We start from the raw sequence: 19,848 nt of genomic DNA on the forward strand, positions 1-19,848 counted from the left end.
AGCTCTTGTGTCCCCCTCATCCTCATAGACTGTAAGCTCTTGTGTCATCCCCTCATCCTCATAGACTGTAAGCTCTTGTGTCCTACTCATCCTCATAGACTGTAAGCTCTTGTGTCCTCCCCTCATCCTCATAGACTGTAAGCTCTTGTGTCCCCCCCTTATCCTCATAGACTGTAAGCTCTTGTGTCCTACTCATCCTCATAGACTGTAAGCTCTTGTGTCCTCCCTCATCCTCATAGACTGTAAGCTCTTGTGTCCTCCCTCAACCTCATAGACTGTAATCTCTTGTGTCCCCCCTCATCCTCATAGACTGTAAGCTCTTGTGTCCCCCCCTCATCCTCATAGACTGGAAGCTCTTGTGTCCCCCCTCATCCTCATAGACTGTAAGCTCTTGTTTCTCCCCTCATCCTCATAGACTGTAAGCTCTTGTGTCTCCCCTCATCCTCATAGACTGTAAGCTCTTGTGTCCCCCCTCATCCTCATAGACTGTAAGCTCTTGTGTCCCCCCTCATCCTCATAGACTGTAAGCTCTTGTGTCCCCCTCATCCTCATAGACTGTAAGCTCTTGTGTCCCCCCTCATCCTCATAGACTGTAAGCTCTTGTGTCACCCCCTCATCCTCATAAACTGTAAGCTCTTGTGTCACCCACTCATCCTCATAGACTGTAAGCTCTTGTGTCCGTCTAATCCACATAGACTGTAAGATCTTGTGTCCCCTTCATCCTCATAGACTGTAAGCTCTTGTGTCACCCCCTCATCCTCATAGACTGTAAGCTCTTGTGTCCTCCCCCCTCATCCTCATAGACTGTAAGATCTTGTGTCCCCCCTCATCCTCATAGACTGTAAGCTCTTGTGTCCTCCTCATCCTCATAGACTGTAAGCTCTTGTGTCACCCCCTCATCCTTATAGACTGTAAGCTCTTGTGTCACCCCCTCATCCTCATAGACTGTAAGCTCTTGTGTCACCCCCTCATCCTCATAGACTGTAAGCTCTTGTGTCACCCCCTCATCCTCATAGACTGTAAGCTCTTGTGTCCTCCCCTCATCCTCATAGACTGTAAGCTCTTGTGTCACCCCCTCATCCTCATAGACTGTAAGCTCTTGTGTCACCCCCTCATCCTCATAGACTGTAAGCTCTTGTGTCACCCCCTCATCCTCATAGACTGTAAGCTCTTGTGTCCTCCCCTCATCCTCATAGACTGTAAGCTCTTGTGTCACCCCCTCATCCTTATAGACTGTAAGCTCTTGTGTCACCCCCTCATCCTCATAGACTGTAAGCTCTTGTGTCACTGTATTGCCTGTCAAAAATAAGGTGGACCTAGCGTCCTACTTACTGCGCTCACTAATATACTAATTAGGAAGGAACTACGGTCAATACAAACTTAATCTTAAACAGTAATATGTTTATTTGCTGAATAACAGGTTAACAATTATTGCTTATATACTGAGTACATATTAATTAGAAAGTAAGCATCAATACATTACCGGATATTGTAGCATCACTTATCCTGACGGGGGACCTCGACAGGGCAAGGAAAATTCCGGATCAACATCACAGACCGAAGTGCGTCCACTCGAGAGTCTGGAAAAGTCCCTGCCCCCTGTCAGGATCCCCTTGCTTTTATATCATTTCATAAACAAAGGCACCATCTATTTCAGATACTGCCGCATCATCATTTTGTAACATGAAATGAACAAAGGTATTATTCCGTACTAGATACTGTCACATCATCATTTTGTAACATATGTATCAATCAATGATCACGCGCTGGTATGTGCAGAAGACTTGTTATTGTCCTGTGCAGCGCGTGATTCTCGCTTTTAACACTGCGTGGTCACATCATGGATGAGACAAAGGACAAGGTTTTACTCCATTTTGTAAAGTCCTTATTAGAAACTTAATAGGCCACATTGTCACATTCTAATTGATGTAATTATCATTCACACTCCAAATGCTTCACATTTGTATCACAATCGGTCCTTGACAATGTAGACTATTTAGCGTTTCTGTAGTTGACCATAACAACTCGTGGTCTGGTAAACAATTTATAAGCCATATAGCAATTCCAGATAATGTAATTACAATAATAGCAATTACAATCACAGGATGTATCAACCAATTTAACATCCTCTCTGCAGATGGAGAATATCCCATGGAAATGTCCCACCAGTGATGTGATGTAGCTTCTTGGATGGAAGAACCCATCTTAACTATTTTATCAGCTACTATAGTTGTTGTGACAGTATGGTATTGCACACTCTTATTCAATTGTTGAATCAATTGTTGTCCAAACTCTGAATGTTGGATTAGTTGTTTTAACTTAGTCAAATTCAAATCCCATGACTGCACTTCTAGAGTAAGTGGAGTCCATTTTATATCTTTGGATATGATGTGATAATGAATTAACAAGAAAGTTTCATTATTCCAAACTAACACAGATACATTTTTCATGCATCCTTCAAAGGGCGTTTCCATTCTTGGAATAACAGGAACATTAGTGACCACACATATTTTTTGAGGGGCTACTTCAACTAATAACTGATAGGTTAATGGCAATATAGTAAATTTACATACATTAATAGAACCCTGTAACAAGCATGATTCATAAGTCTTGGATTGTAATCCACAAAGCTGTCCCTCTAATGTGTCATCGCAAAAAGATAAATCATGAGTATAATTCTGTGAATCTATGTAGGTCCCCTGGAACTCTGGCATCCAATAGTGCTGAGATCCTGGGGGCCCCAACAGTATAAACATTACTACAAATTTACACATAGTTTTTACCTTGGTTACATTGTATACATTGATTATACCATATATATATATATATATATATATATATATATATATATATATATATATACAATTTTTGGAGCATCAATCTTGAGCCAGGATTGACTCGGTATGGCAGTTTTAAACACTTCTCGCCACACTGCTTCACTCCCAGTCATCAACTTAGTTTGTATAGCATCATGCTGTTGTATATAGTATACTACTTGCATAGTACATAGAGTGAAATTCAAAACTGTGCCAGTATTAACCTCTAAACCCTCTAAAATATTATCAGTTCTATTAACAGTCCTTGATAGAAAAGTGTCCACATCAATGGCTTATCGCCAAGGGTGCCATATGGTAGGCATCCATTGTCACCGTAGAGTCAATGCATCTTGAATTCCTTTTCCAGCTTGGCTTAGCTTGTTGGCTATAGTCTCAATATCAAATCCATTGAGAGTACCGGTTACTGCACCGTATCCTCCCAGTAAAATATCATACCAAGCTCTTCTTTTTCTTTTCTGGTTACATTCAGGTAGAGGAAGAAATGTCACTGTAGTCATTATAACAGTTTTTTTTTTTGTTTTGTTTTGGTCCCACTTTGGCACAAGTAGAGGGTATTCTTTTAATATGTCCTGGATCTACTTTTGTTATTAGGACTAGCCGCTTATCACTCAATGGCACATGGCTAATTTGCTAGTTGTTCACAACATTTTAATTGTACTTTAGAATCAATGATTGTATTCAAATTGTCCTGGTACATCAAATACCAAGGCCTAAATAGGTTGCTGGAGGATTCCGGTGGTCCTCTCCAACCTTGTCCTTGTTCAAAAGATATATCAGCAACCAAACATGTTTTCTTTGCAAAACAGGTGAAATTATCCTAGGTTCGATTAGTAGGATTTCCTTTCCAGCTCCATCCTAGTGTGGTGATGTTAGTCTTTTCCAATAAGGCACCAGGCGTTCAGGTTTTACTTCCGGCCAAATACCCGCCTCCAAGGATTCCAATAGTTAGGTACATCTAAGGGAAAGAAACACAAACATTATATTTCCTCATTCTCTCAAGTAACATTTTTCCTGTGGAACATATTCCCATTTTTCTACTCCAGGTCTCATGATCAACAAGGTTCTAGCTTTCCCCACTGCTATCACTTGGGAGAGGGCGGTCCTTGGTTATTTAGAACCCATATTTTAGCTCCAAAATTGGTAGCATCAGAAGAGCCAAAACTTTTATCTCCCCTTATGTTAACTTCTAATGGGACAGACCCTTCTTTTGGAGTAGCATTATTGATGGGAATAAGCAATAACTGGGCAATTGTTTGGTTTTTCTCTGTACCCAAGTTGATCATCTCACCCTGATAATCTTCATCAATTACGCCTCCCAACACTATACATCCTTTCAGAGCTAAACTAGATCTTGTGACTATTTGCTCATAGTGAACTTTTGTAATTTTACATCCTAAACAAGTGGCTATTTCCTGAACCTTACCTGAGGAGATAAGATTTACCTCCATTGAGCTGAGATCCAAACCTGCCGACAGTGGTGTAGCTCAAATGGGTGTAACTGCATTCTCCTGAATTTTCTTATACAGCAGTGAATCTACTATATTATTAACTTTTACAGTGATATTAGGGGTCAACATCCTCATTAAAGGAGTCATTGAATCAGTAATGGGCCTATTATTTAAAATCTGTAGATCCTCACTAAGGTGATCCCTCCATTGCCCATATGCACTGTCTGACGGGTTTAGCTTCTTTAGGGTGCTTTTAAGCAACCCATTCATCCTTTCCACTAACACTGCTGCTTGAGGATAGTAAGGCATATGATATACCCAGTGGATGTTGTTGTCTTGTGTATACTTTTTGACTTATTTTCCAGTAAAATGTGACCCATTGTCTGATTGCATCTGCAACGGGACTCTGGGAATACTGGGTAACAGTTTCCAAAGTTCTCAGTGTACTCCATTGAGTGGCAGATTTACAAGGAAATCCTACCCTCAATCCTGAGTATGTATCCACTGCCGTACACAAATATCTGCATCCCCTGCTTTCTGGCAGAGGGCCAATGAAATAAATTTGTCAAATTTGAGCTGGTAGTTGTCCTCGACCTATGTGTCCCATTACTGTGTGGGGAACTTCTCTTTTCTGGGTATGTTGACATATTGGGCAATTCTGGATGGTATCTTTAATTATGTCAAGTGTTAGAGGAATTCCTCTATCTTGGGTCCACCTGTAAGTAGCTTTTTTTTTTTTTCAAGTGTCCACTTTTGTTGTGTACCCTGAAGCCATGATTGCTTTTCTTTCTGGAAGAAGTGTCTGCTGTTCTGATCGCTGCTTGTTTATCTGCTTTGGAATTAAACAAACGTTCAAGTGAATCAGTTGGTACATGAGCATCAACATGAAAAACAGTAGTAGGGGTGTATTCAAGAATTTATTTGTATCCCCCGGAAATTTGATACTGTTTCAGGGCAACTAGTTTAGAAGCCGGGAGAATATGTATTGGGGGCATTTATACCTTCCCTTCCAATAACGGACATGCTTAATTTTCCGTTTTTCTTACCCCAAATGCAAATTTTCCTTCTTTCAAATGTAGTGTTATCCCTTTAAGAATATCAATGTCAATAATGTATTCTGGTATCGGGACCACCAAAACGGGGTAGTTTCTAATGGGCAAGTTGCCTATTTTAAGGGCCACTTTGGTTTGTACCCCTGTAATCACCTTACCACCTAATCCTGCTATTTGTACTTTAGGACCTTTAAATTTGTAGGGATTTCCACATATTAAAGTAGCCTCCGTCCCCGTATCAAAGCTGGGACTCTTTGAACATTACCCCCGTTCCAGTGGATGCTAAGATTAACATAGGGGTGATCATCTCTTTTTATAAACACAGGGGTTTGGCTGGCTACTCATGCTGTTTCATTATCTGATCCTAAATCAGTGATTAATTACTTTTTCTCCATTTCTTGTGTTACCTTGGTTGCAACCGCGGCCGCCAGTTCCTCCCAAGGATACACAGCTTGATAATCTGTCCAAGAAATTTCCTATGGTTTAAGAACATCCTTCTTTTAGGGCTCTCCTGTGCTAGCCTTTTTTACTGATAATACTTTTTGTTTATACATTCTCTATAATTCCTGAGTTTCCTTCCCATCGATATGTTCCTTTTTCACCCCAGCTTTCAGCAGAGCTTGGAACATATCTTTCCTCAAGACCCTACTAGAATCCCCTTCTTGTTTTTTCCTCCAATCTGAGTTATAAGGTTTACTGTTCCCCGAGTGTTTGGGGGCTGCAGGCTCTTTCGAATCTCTCATATCTTGCAACTTTCTCATTCTGGCCAACACTGTGCTAATAGCTTCTCCAGTCATTGTTACCGTAAGGGTTAAAATGACTGCTTTATATGCTGGAGGTGTGACTATTTCTTATGCTGGCTGTGAGAGGGTAGTTCAGAAAATCATCTTCCATCCCTAATACAGATAAGGCGCTACGCATTGCCTCCTCTTTTAGTCTCTCAAGACCATCCCTTATAGTATACCAGGGTTTCTCATTCAACGGCAAATCTAACTCTGCCGGATACCTGTTCTGGAAACAGTGAGCCAGAATTAAAAGTAAATTCTGCACCCTTATTCCGGTATCCACAAAGTAGGTCTTAAAAGAACACTGTGTAATAGGGTCTTTGGATAGAGTGATACACTTTCCCACATCTCCCTCATCCAGCATTACTCCCGTTCCTCCATATTCACTTACTCTGACCAACCACTGTATCTCACTTTCTCCTGTTCTCTCTAATCTTTTTCCGATACGTTTGGCTAACACACTCGGGGAAGGGGGGGGTCTATTACAGGGTCTGGGGGGTCCTCCCATTCTGAATTAGAGGAAGAATCCCACACATCCCCATCCCACTTATCTGGATTCCAATCTATTGAGGCTTCTGCAATAATTTTGTGCACCTTGTTTTTGTTAACTTTGCCCTTTCTTTTCCTGTATTTATTCTGGGCTATTTTTACAGCAGTATTTTCTGCAATGCTCTGATAATGCTGTAGTTTATCATTCAGAAGGCAGGTATTACACTCCAACACCACCTTCTTCCCTCCCAACTCAGTTTCTGCTCTAACTGAGACTCTTTCCTATGAAGTTGTTGATTGCGCTCATGCATACTCTGTAGGCACTTGTCAATATCCAACAATGTCTGCCTAAAGCAACTGCATCACCTGACTTAACAGGGACCTCCTCTAGTATGTGTACTAGATGAAAGGCTTACTACATCACCTGTCCTAACAGGGACCTCCTCTAGTATGTGTACTAGATGAAAGGCTTACTACATCACCTGTCCTAACAGGGACCTCCTCTAGTATGTGTACTAGATGAAGGGGTTACTGCATCACCTGACCTAACAGGGACCTCTTCTAGCGTTTTCACTAGATCTACGGGTTCACAAGTTTTGAGCTTACTTTCCCAAGGTTCTGCTAACCCTGATGTTCCTAATTCCTGTGCTAAGATAGAATAGGGTGCCTCAGACCAGCCGGGCACTTCTATTCCTTCTGGGGCTTGATTTTTACGTCTCCTGAACATTTTTCGGATCTTGGCTTCGTGCCAAAAAGATCGAGAATTTTGGCAAAACGCCAATTGGTCAAATTTTGCACAGGAGTTCCCTATCCCCTTTGCAACCACCCTATAATGTCAGAATGTTTGCAAGGGTCTTGGTTTCCAAATTAACTTCAGTTTCCTGTATATGCTGCGTTATCCGTGAGCCCACTCCACTCGCTCCTTCAACCCCACCTATCCTTCACTTCTGCCGACCCGTGCAATAGGGCTGCATTCAACAGAAGTTCCAGACAGTAAGTGAGATATCCAGCCTGGGCCTGTTCTCACGGACCGTTAACACAGCGTTTTATACAGGATCCTGCCTTGACTACGCCAATTAATGTATTGCCTGTCAAAAATAAGGTGGACCTAGCGTCCTACTTACTGCGCTCACTAATATACTAATTAGGAAGGAACTACGGTCAATACAAACTTAATCTTAAACAGTAATATGTTTATTTGCTGAATAACAGGTTAACAATTATTGCTTATATACTGAGTACATATTAATTAGAAAGTAAGCATCAATACATTACCGGATATTGTAGCATCACTTATCCTGACGGGGGACCTCGACAGGGCAAGGAAAATTCCGGATCAACATCACAGACCGAAGTGCGTCCACTCGAGAGTCTGGAAAAGTCCCTACCCCCTGTCAGGATCCCCTTGCTTTTATATCATTTCATAAACAAAGGCACCATCTATTTCAGATACTGCCGCATCATCATTTTGTAACATGAAATGAACAAAGGTATTATTCCGTACTAGATACTGTCACATCATCATTTTGTAACATATGTATCAATCAATGATCACGCGCTGGTATGTGCAGAAGACTTGTTATTGTCCTGTGCAGCGCGTGATTCTCGCTTTTAACACTGCGTGGTCACATCATGGATGAGACAAAGGACAAGGTTTTACTCCATTTTGTAAAGTCCTTATTAGAAACTTAATAGGCCACATTGTCACATTCTAATTGATGTAATTATCATTCACACTCCAAATGCTTCACATTTGTATCACAGTCACCCCCTCATCCTTATAGACTGTAAGCTCTTGTGTCCCCCCCTCATCCTCATAGACTGTAAGCCCTTGTGTATTCTCATCCTCATAGACTGTAAGCTCTTGTGTCACCCCCTCATCCTCATAGACTGTAAGCTCTTGTGTCCCCCTCATCCTCATAGACTGTTAGCTCTTGTATCCCCCTCATCCTCATAGACTGTAAGCTCTTGTATCCCCCCTCATCCTCATAGACTGTAAGCTCTTGTGTCACCCCCTCATCCTCATAGACTGTTAGCTCTTGTGTCCTCCCCTCATCCTCATAGACTGTAAGCTCTTGTGTCACCACCTCATCCTCATAGACTGTAAGCTCTTGTATCCCCCCTCATCCTCATAGACTGTTAGCTCTTGTATCCCCCTCATCCTTATAGACTGTAAGCTCTTGTGTCACCCCCTCATTCTCATAGACTGTTAGCTCTTGTATCCCCCTCATCCTCATAGACTGTAAGCTCTTGTGTCACCCCCTCATCCTTATAGACTGTAAGCTCTTGTGTCCCCCCCTCATCCTCATAGACTGTAAGCCCTTGTGTATTCTCATCCTCATAGACTGTAAGCTCTTGTGTCACCCCCTCATCCTCATAGACTGTAAGCTCTTGTGTCCCCCTCATCCTCATAGACTGTTAGCTCTTGTATCCCCCTCATCCTCATAGACTGTAAGCTCTTGTATCCCCCCTCATCCTCATAGACTGTAAGCTCTTGTGTCACCCCCTCATCCTCATAGACTGTTAGCTCTTGTGTCCTCCCCTCATCCTCATAGACTGTAAGCTCTTGTGTCACCACCTCATCCTCATAGACTGTAAGCTCTTGTATCCCCCCTCATCCTCATAGACTGTTAGCTCTTGTATCCCCCTCATCCTCATAGACTGTAAGCTCTTGTATCCCCCCTCATCCTCATAGACTGTAAGCTCTTGTGTCATCCTCTCATCCTCATAGACTGTAAGCTCTTGTGTCCTCCCCTCATCCTCATAGACTGTTAGCTCTTGTGTCTTATATGTTTTGTATCTTTCTGTACATGTATCCGGGGGTTGGCTGTTCTGTTCTTCTCGTGGGATTATTTAAGCCTCTGCTATAGAAGGAGGTGACGTCTCCTTATCCAATGATCCCCAATGTTTCCTCCTTATACATAATATAGAGCAGGGGGAGACCCGGAGAAGTGCCCCTCCCCCTGCGGCTGGAGACCCGTGTTACCTCCGTTATATAATCGCCCTCTGTGTATTATAGGAATGTGCACCCTGTGACCTTCCTGCGGATCCTCGCCCCTCCCCCAGGTCTGGCAATAAACTTTATTTTAGCTTTTCCCTTTTACCAAACTTGCCGCCATCTTTCCCGAGGGATCGGCTTCTCCATCGGTTTCTGTGTCTGTCTCTTCTCCTGTCCTCCGGGGAGTGACCGATCTCTTCTCTTGTGATGGAAGTTGATGAGTTTCTCCTGTAATCCCTGAGCCTCACATCTTGTCTCGTTTCCTTCTCATGTAAGTTCCTGGCTCCCGGGGCCGTACACGAATATACAATTCCATCTCTTCCTAATCCGTTCCTGTTCTCCTGTTACCCGGACCACTATGGATGCAGCGTGCTCCGAGCTTCCCCTCTGATGTGGAGCCATATGAAGCCTTGAGAAGCCCCTGTGAGCAGTGGAGTAACATGAATCCCCCCTATTCTCCGGGTGAGACCCCTCTGATGTGGAGCCATATGAAGCCTCGAGAAGCCCCTGTGAGCAGTGGAGTTACATGAATCCCCCCTATTCCCCGGGTGAGACCCCTCTGATGTGGAGCCATATGAAGCCTTGAGAAGCCCCTGTGAGCAGTGGAGTAACATGAATCCCCCCTATTCCCCGGGTGAGACCCCTCTGATGTGGAGCCATATGAAGCCTCGAGAAGCCCCTGTGAGCAGTGGAGTTACATGAATCCCCCCTATTCCCCGGGTGAGACCCCTCTGATGTGGAGCCATATGAAGCCTCGAGAAGCCCCTGTGAGCAGTGGAGTTACATGAATCCCCCCTATTCCCCGGGTGAGACCCCTCTGATGTGGAGCCATATGAAGCCTCGAGAAGCCCCTGTGAGCAGTGGAGTAACATGAATCCCCCCTATTCCCCGGGTGAGACCCCTCTGATGTGGAGCCGTATGAAGCCTCGAGAAGCCCCTGTGAGCAGTGGAATAACATGAACCATCCTATTCCCCGGGTGAGACCCCTCTGATGTGGAGCCATATGAAGCCTTGAGAAGCTCCTGTGAGCAGTGGAGTAACATGAATCCCCCCTATTCCCCGGGTGAGACCCCTCTGATGTGGAGCCATATGAAGCCTCGAGAAGCCCCTGTGAGCAGTGGAATAACATGAACCCCCCCTATTCCCCGGGTGAGAACCCTCTGATGTGGAGCCGTATGAAGCCTCGAGAAGCCCCTGTGAGCAGTGGAGTTACATGAATCCCCCCTATTCCCCGGGTGAGACCCCTCTGATGTGGAGCCATATGAAGCCTCGAGAAGCCCCTGTGAGCAGTGGAGTAACATGAATCCCCCCTATTCCCCGGGTGAGACCCCTCTGATGTGGAGCCATATGAAGCCTCGAGAAGCCCCTGTGAGCAGTGGAGTAACATGAATCCCCCCTATTCCCCGGGTGAGACCCCTCTGATGTGGAGCCATATGAGGCCTCGAGAACCCCCTGTGAGCAGTGGAATAACATGAACCATCCTATTCCCCGGGTGAGACCCCTCTGATGTGGAGCCATATGAAGCCTCGAGAAGCCCCTGTGAGCAGTGGAATAACATGAACCCCCCCTATTCCCCGGGTGAGACCCCTCTGATGTGGAGCCATATGAAGCCTCGAGAAGCCCCTGTGAGCAGTGGAATAACATGAACCCCCCCTATTCCCCGGGTGAGACCCCTCTGATGTGGAGCCATATGAAGCCTCGAGAAGCCCCTGTGAGCAGTGGAGTTACATGAATCCCCCCTATTCCCCGGGTGAGACCCCTCTGATGTGGAGCCGTATGAAGCCTCGAGAAGCCCCTGTGAGCAGTGGAGTAACATGAATCCCCCCTATTCCCCGGGTGAGACCCCTCTGATGTGGAGCCATATGAAGCCTCGAGAAGCCCCTGTGAGCAGAGGAATTACATAAATCCCCCCTATTCCCCGGGTGAGACCCCTCTGATGTGGAGCCGTATGAAGCCTCGAGAAGCCCCTGTGAGCAGTGGAGTAACATGAATCCCCCCTATTCCCCGGGTGAGACCCCTCTGATGTGGAGCCATATGAAGCCTCGAGAAGCCCCTGTGAGCAGTGGAGTTACATGAATCCCCCCTATTCCCCGGATGAGACCCCTCTGATGTGGAGCCATATGAAGCCTCGAGAAGCCCCTGTGAGCAGTGGAATTACATGAATCCCCCCTATTCCCCGGGTGAGACCCCTCTGATGTGGAGCCATATGAAGCCTCGAGAAGCCCCTGTGAGCAGTGGAATTACATGAATCCCCCCTATTCCCCGGAAGAGACCCCTCTGATGTGGAGCCATATGAAGCCTCGAGAAGCCCCTGTGAGCAGTGGAATTACATGAATCCCCCCTATTCCCCGGGTGAGACCCCTCTGATGTGGAGCCATATGAAGCCTCGAGAAGCCCCTGTGAGCAGTGGAATTACATGAATCCCCCCTATTCCCCGGATGAGACCCCTCTGATGTGGAGCCATATGAAGCCTCGAGAAGCCCCTGTGAGCAGTGGAGTAAAATGAACCCCCCCTATTCCCCGGGTGAGACCCCTCTGATGTGGAGCCATATGAAGCCTCGAGAAGCCCCTGTGAGCAGTGGAGTAACATGAATCCCCCCTATTCCCCGGGTGAGACCCCTCTGATGTGGAGCCATATGAAGCCTCGAGAAGCCCCTGTGAGCAGTGGAGTAACATGAACCCCCCCTATTCCCCGGGTGAGACCCCTCTGAAGTGGAGCCATATGAAGCCTCGAGAAGCCCCTGTGAGCAGTGGAGTTACATGAATCCCCCCTATTCCCCGGGTGAGACCCCTCTGATGTGGAGCCATATGAAGCCTCGAGAAGCCCCTGTGAGCAGTGGAATTACATGAATCCCCCCTATTCCCCGGGTGAGACCCCTCTGATGTGGAGCCATATCAAGCCTCGAGAAGCCCCTGTGAGCAGTGGAGTAACATAAATCCCCCTATTCCCCGGGTGAGACCCCTCTGATGTGGAGCCATATGAAGCCTCGAAAAGCCCCTGTGAGCAGTGGAATAACATGAACCCCCCCTATTCCCCGGGTGCGACCCCTCTGATGTGGAGCCATATGAGGCCTCGAGAAGCCCCTGTGAGCAGTGGAATAACATGAACCCCCCCTATTCCCCGGGTGAGACCCCTCTGATGTGGAGCCATATGAAGCCTCGAGAAGCCCCTGTGAGCAGTGGAATAACATGAACCATCCTATTCCCCGGGTGAGACCCCTCTGATGTGGAGCCATATGAAGCCTCGAGAAGCCCCTGTGAGCAGTGGAGTAACATGAATCCCCCTATTCCACGGGTGAGTCCCCTCTGATATGGAGCCATATGAAGCCTCGAGAAGCCCCTGTGAGCAGTGGAGTAACATGAACCCCCCTATTCCCCGGGTGAGACCCCTCTGATGTGGAGCCATATGAAGCCTCGAGAAGCCCCTGTGAGCAGTGGTGTAACATGAATCCCCCCTATTCTCCGGGTGAGACCCCTCTGATGTGGAGCCATATGAAGCCTCGAGAAGCCCCTGTGAGCAGTGGAGTTACATGAACCCCCCCCTATTCCCCGGGTGAGACCCCTCTCATGTGAAGCCATATGAAGGCTCGAGAAGCCCCTGTGAGCAGTGGAGTAACATGAACCCCCATATTCCCCGGGTGAGACCCCTCTGATGTGGAGCCATATGAAGCCTCGAGAAGCCCCTGTGAGCAGTGAAGTTACATGAACCCCCCCTATTCCCCGGGTGAGACCCCTCTGTTGTGGAGCCATATGAAGCCTCGAGAAGCCCCTGTGAGCAGTGGAATAACATGAATCCCCCCTATTCCCCGGGTGAGACCCCTCTGATGTGGAGCCATATGAAGCCTCGAGAAGCCCCTGTGAGCAGTGGAGTAACATGAATCCCCCCTATTCCCCGGGTGAGACCCCTCTGATGTGGAGCCATATGAAGCCTCGAGAAGCCCCTGTGAGCAGAAGAATTACATAAATCCCCCCTATTCCCCGTGTGAGACCCCTCTGATGTGGAGCCGTATGAAGCCTCGAGAAGCCCCTGTGAGCAGTGGTGTAACATGAATCCCCCTATTCCACGGGTGAGACCCCTCTGATATGGAGCCATATGAAGCCTCGAGAAGCCCCTGTGAGCAGTGGAGTAACATGAACCCCCCTATTCCCAGGGTGAGACCCCTCTGATGTGGAGCCATATGAAGCCTCGAGAAGCCCCTGTGAGCAGTGGTGTAACATGAATCCCCCCTATTCTCCGGGTGAGACCCCTCTGATGTGGAGCCATATGAAGCCTCGAGAAGCCCCTGTGAGCAGTGGAGTTACATGAACCCCCCCCCTATTCCCCGGGTGAGACCCCTCTCATGTGAAGCCATATGAAGGCTCGAGAAGCCCCTGTGAGCAGTGGAGTAACATGAACCCCCCTATTCCCCGGGTGAGACCCCTCTGATGTGGAGCCATATGAAGCCTCGAGAAGCCCCTGTGAGCAGTGAAGTTACATGAATCCCCCCTATTCCCCGGGTGAGACCCATCTGTTGTGGAGCCATATGAAGCCTCGAGAAGCCCCTGTGAGCAGTGGAATAACATGAATCCCCCCTATTCCCCGGGTGAGACCCCTCTGATGTGGAGCCATATGAAGCCTCGAGAAGCCCCTGTGAGCAGTGGAGTAACATGAACCCCCTCTATTCCCCGGGGGAGACCCCTCTGATGTGGAGCCGTATGAAGCCTCGAGAAGCCCCTGTGAGCAGTGGAGTAACATGAATCCCCCCTATTCCCCGGGTGAGACCCCTCTGATGTGGAGCCGTATGAAGCCTCGAGAAGCCCCTGTGAGCAGTGGAGTAACATGAACCCCCCCTATTCCCCGGGTGAGACCCCTCTGATGTGGAGCCATATGAAGCCTCGAGAAGCCCCTGTGAGCAGTGGAGTAACATGAACCCCCTCTATTCCCCGGGTGAGACCTCTCTGATGTGGAGCCATATGAAGCCTCGAGAAGCCCCTGTGAGCAGTGGAATTACATGAATCCCCCCTATTCCCCGGGTGAGACCCCTCTGATATGGAGCCATATGAAGCCTCGAGAAGCCCCTGTGAGCAGTGGAGTAACATGAACCCCCTCTATTCCCCGGGGGAGACCCCTCTGATGTGGAGCCGTATGAAGCCTCGAGAAGCCCCTGTGAGCAGTGGAGTAACATGAATCCCCCCTATTCCCCGGGTGAGACCCCTCTGATGTGGAGCCGTATGAAGCCTCGAGAAGCCCCTGTGAGCAGTGGAGTAACATGAACCCCCCCTATTCCCCGGGTGAGACCCCTCTGATGTGGAGCCATATGAAGCCTCGAGAAGCCCCTGTGAGCAGTGGAGTAACATGAACCCCCTCTATTCCCCGGGTGAGACCTCTCTGATGTGGAGCCATATGAAGCCTCGAGAAGCCCCTGTGAGCAGTGGAATTACATGAATCCCCCCTATTCCCCGGGTGAGACCCCTCTGATGTGGAGCCATATGAAGCCTCGAGAAGCCCCTGTGAGCAGTGGAATTACATGAATCCCCCCTATTCCCCGGGTGAGACCCCTCTGATGTGGAGCCATATCAAGCCTCGAGAAGCCCCTGTGAGCAGTGGAGTAACATAAATCCCCCTATTCCCCGGGTGAGACCCCTCTGATGTGGAGCCATATGAAGCCTCGAAAAGCCCCTGTGAGCAGTGGAATAACATGAACCCCCCCTATTCCCCGGGTGAGACCCCTCTGATGTGGAGCCATATGAGGCCTCGAGAACCCCCTGTGAGCAGTGGAATAACATGAACCATCCTATTCCCCGGGTGAGACCCCTCTGATGTGGAGCCATATGAAGCCTCGAGAAGCCCCTGTGAGCAGTGGAGTAACATGAATCCCCCTATTCCACGGGTGAGACCCCTCTGATATGGAGCCATATGAAGCCTCGAGAAGCCCCTGTGAGCAGTGGAGTAACATGAACCCCCCTATTCCCCGGGTGAGACCCCTCTGATGTGGAGCCATATGAAGCCTCGAGAAGCCCCTGTGAGCAGTGGTGTAACATGAATCCCCCCTATTCTCCGGGTGAGACCCCTCTGATGTGGAGCCATATGAAGCCTCGAGAAGCCCCTGTGAGCAGTGGAGTTACATGAACCCCCCCCTATTCCCCGGGTGAGACCCCTCTCATGTGAAGCCATATGAAGGCTCGAGAAGCCCCTGTGAGCAGTGGAGTAACATGAACCCCCCTATTCCCCGGGTGAGACCCCTCTGATGTGGAGCCATATGAAGCCTCGAGAAGCCCCTGTGAGCAGTGGTGTAACATGAATCCCCCCTATTCTCCGGGTGAGACCCCTCTGATGTGGAGCCATATGAAGCCTCGAGAAGCCCCTGTGAGCAGTGGAGTTACATGAACCCCCCCCTATTCCCCGGGTGAGACCCCTCTCATGTGAAGCCATATGAAGGCTCGAAAAGCCCCTGTGAGCAGTGGAATAACATGAACCCCCCCTATTCCCCGGGTGAGACCCCTCTGATGTGGAGCCATATGAGGCCTCGAGAACCCCCTGTGAGCAGTGGAATAACATGAACCATCCTATTCCCCGGGTGAGACCCCTCTGATGTGGAGCCATATGAAGCCTCGAGAAGCCCCTGTGAGCAGTGGAGTAACATGAATCCCCCTATTCCACGGGTGAGACCCCTCTGATATGGAGCCATATGAAGCCTCGAGAAGCCCCTGTGAGCAGTGGAGTAACATGAACCCCCCTATTCCCCGGGTGAGACCCCTCTGATGTGGAGCCATATGAAGCCTCGAGAAGCCCCTGTGAGCAGTGGTGTAACATGAATCCCCCCTATTCTCCGGGTGAGACCCCTCTGATGTGGAGCCATATGAAGCCTCGAGAAGCCCCTGTGAGCAGTGGAGTTACATGAACCCCCCCCTATTCCCCGGGTGAGACCCCTCTCATGTGAAGCCATATGAAGGCTCGAGAAGCCCCTGTGAGCAGTGGAGTAACATGAACCCCCCTATTCCCCGGGTGAGACCCCTCTGATGTGGAGCCATATGAAGCCTCGAGAAGCCCCTGTGAGCAGTGAAGTTACATGAATCCCCCCTATTCCCCGGGTGAGACCCATCTGTTGTGGAGCCATATGAAGCCTCGAGAAGCCCCTGTGAGCAGTGGAGTAACATGAATCCCCCCTATTCCCCGGGTGAGACCCCTCTGATGTGGAGCCATATGAAGCCTCGAGAAGCCCCTGTGAGCAGAAGAATTACATAAATCCCCCCTATTCCCCGGGTGAGACCCCTCTGATGTGGAGCCGTATGAAGCCTCGAGAAGCCCCTGTGAGCAGTGGTGTAACATGAATCCCCCTATTCCACGGGTGAGACCCCTCTGATATGGAGCCATATGAAGCCTCGAGAAGCCCCTGTGAGCAGTGGAGTAACATGAATCCCCCTATTCCCCGGGTGAGACCCCTCTGATGTGGAGCCATATGAAGCCTCGAGAAGCCCCTGTGAGCAGTGGTGTAACATGAACCCCCCCTATTCCCCGGATGAGACCCCTCTGATGTGGAGCCATATGAAGCCTCGAGAAGCCCCTGTGAGCAGTGGAGTTACATGAATGCCCCCTATTCCCCGGGTGAGACCCCTCTGATGTGGAGCCATATGAAGCCTCGAGAAGCCCCTGTGAGCAGTGGAGTAACATGAACCCCCCCATATTCCCCGGGTGAGACCCCTCTGATCTGGAGCCGTATGAAGCCTCGAGAAGCCCCTGTGAGCAGTGGAGTAACATGAATCCCCCCTATTCGCCGGGTGAGACCCCTCTGATGTGGAGCCATATGAAGCCTCGAGAAGCCCCTGTGAGCAGTGGAGTTACATGAATCCCCCCTATTCCCCGGGTGAGACCCCTGTGATCTGGAGCCATATGAAGCTTTGAGAAGCCCCTGTGAGCAGTGGAGTAACAAGAATCCCCCCTATTCCCCGGGTGATACCCCTCTGATGTGGAGCCATATGAAGCCTCGAGAAGCCCCTGTGAGCAGTGGAGTTACATGAATCCCCCCTATTCCCCGGGTGAGACCCCTGTGATCTGGAGCCATATGAAGCCTCGAGAAGCCCCTGTGAGCAGTGGAGTTACATGAATCCCCCCTATTCCCCGGGTGAGACCCCTCTGATGTGGAGCCATATGAAGCCTCGAGAAGCCCCTGTGAGCAGTGGAGTTACATGAATCCCCCCTATTCCCCGGGTGAGACCCCTGTGATCTGGAGCCATATGAAGCCTCGAGAAGCCCCTGTGAGCAGTGGAGTAACATGAATCCCCCCTATTCCCCGGGTGAGACCCCTCTGATGTGGAGCCATATGAAGCCTCGAGAAGCCCCTGTGAGCAGTGGAGTTACATGAATCCCCTCTATTCCCCGGGTGAGACCCCTCTGATGTGGAGCCATATGAAGCCTCGAGAAGCCCCTGTGAGCAGTGGAGTTACACGAATCCCCCCTATTCCCCGGGTGAGACCCCTCTGATGTGGAGCCATATGAAGCCTCGAGAAGCCCCTGTGAGCAGTGGAGTTACATGAATCCCCCCTATTCCCCGGGTGAGACCCCTCTGATGTGGAGCCATATGAAGCCTCGAGAAGCCCCTGTGAGCAGTGGAGTAACATGAATCCCCCCTATTCCCCGGGTGAGACCCCTCTGATGTGGAGCCATATGAAGCCTCGAGAAGCCCCTGTGAGCAGTGGAGTAACATGAATCCCCCCCCTATTCCCCGGGTGAGACCCCTTTGATGTGGAGCCATATGAAGCCTCGAGAAGCCCCTGTGAGCAGTGGAGTAACATGAATCCCCCCTTATCCCCGGGGGAGACCCCTCTGATGTGGAGCCATATGAAGCCTCGAGAAGCCCCTGTGAGCAGTGGAGTAACATGAATCCCCCCTATTCCCCGGGTGAGACCCCTCTGATGTGGAGCCGTATGAAGCCTCGAGAAGCCCCTGTGAGCAGTGGAGTAACATGAATCCCCCTATTCCCCGGGTGAGACCCCTCTGATGTGGAGCCACATGAGGCCTCGAGAAGCCTCTGTGAGCAGTGGAGTTACATGAATCCCCCCAATTCCCCGGGTGAGACCCCTCTGATGTGGAGCCATATGAAGCCTCGAGAAGCCCCTGTGAGCAGTGGAGTAACATGAATCCCCCCTTATCCCCGGGGGAGACCCCTCTGATGTGGAGCCATATGAAGCCTCGAGAAGCCCCTGTGAGCAGTGGAGTAACATGAATCCCCCCTATTCCCCGGGTGAGACCCCTCTGATCTTGAGCCGTATGAAGCCTCGAGAAGCCCCTGTGAGCAGTGGAGTTACATGAATCCCCCCTATTCCCCGGGTGAGACCCCTCTGATGTGGAGCCATATGAAGCCTCGAAAAGCCCCTGTGAGCAGTGGAGTAACATGAATCCCCCTTATCCCCGGGGGAGACCCCTCTGATGTGGAGCCATATGAAGCCTCGAGAAGCCCCTGTGAGCAGTGGAGTAACATGAATCCCCCTATTCCCCGGGTGAGACCCCTCTGATGTGGAGCCACAAGAGGCCTCGAGAAGCCCCTGTGAGCAGTTGAATTACATGAATCCCCCTATTCCCCGGGTGAGACCCCTCTGATGTGGAGCCATATGAAGCCCCGAGAAGCCCCTGTGAGCAGTGGAATAACATGAACCCCCCCTATTCCCCGGGTGAGACCCCACTGATCTGGAGCCATATGAAGCCTCGAGAAGCCCCTGTGAGCAGTGGAGTTACATGAATCCCCCCTATTCCCCGGGTGAGACCCCTCTGATGTGGAGCCATATGAGGCCTCGAGAACCCCCTGTGAGCAGTGGAATAACATGAACCATCCTATTCCCCGGGTGAGACCCCTCTGATGTGGAGCCATATGAAGCCTCGAGAAGCCCCTGTGAGCAGTGGAGTAACATGAATCCCCCTATTCCACGGGTGAGACCCCTCTGATATGGAGCCATATGAAGCCTCGAGAAGCCCCTGTGAGCAGTGGAGTAACATGAACCCCCCTATTCCCCGGGTGAGACCCCTCTGATGTGGAGCCATATGAAGCCTCGAGAAGCCCCTGTGAGCAGTGGTGTAACATGAATCCCCCCTATTCTCCGGGTGAGACCCCTCTGATGTGGAGCCATATGAAGCCTCGAGAAGCCCCTGTGAGCAGTGGAGTTACATGAACCCCCCCCTATTCCCCGGGTGAGACCCCTCTCATGTGAAGCCATATGAAGGCTCGAGAAGCCCCTGTGAGCAGTGGAGTAACATGAACCCCCCTA

At 49.4% G+C, this 19,848-nt stretch overlaps 1 long non-coding RNA gene across 2 annotated transcripts; it reads right to left on the bottom strand.

Annotated features, from left to right (window-relative positions):
- Positions 1-1,380: 1,380 nt before the first annotated feature.
- On the bottom strand, positions 1,381-8,371 carry LOC140066214 (uncharacterized). 2 transcript variants are annotated; one of them, XR_011848166.1, is made up of 2 exons: positions 7,887-8,371; positions 1,381-5,114 (listed from the first exon to the last, which is right to left on the bottom strand). It is a non-coding gene; the product is annotated as an uncharacterized lncRNA (long non-coding RNA). The 2 variants fall into 2 exon arrangements; XR_011848167.1 differs by having other exon boundaries at positions 1,381-5,117.
- Between the last annotated feature and the right edge of the window lie 11,477 nt (positions 8,372-19,848).

This window comes from Engystomops pustulosus, chromosome 6 (genome assembly GCF_040894005.1).
Source record: "Engystomops pustulosus chromosome 6, aEngPut4.maternal, whole genome shotgun sequence".
Lineage (NCBI taxonomy): Eukaryota > Metazoa > Chordata > Amphibia > Anura > Leptodactylidae > Engystomops > Engystomops pustulosus.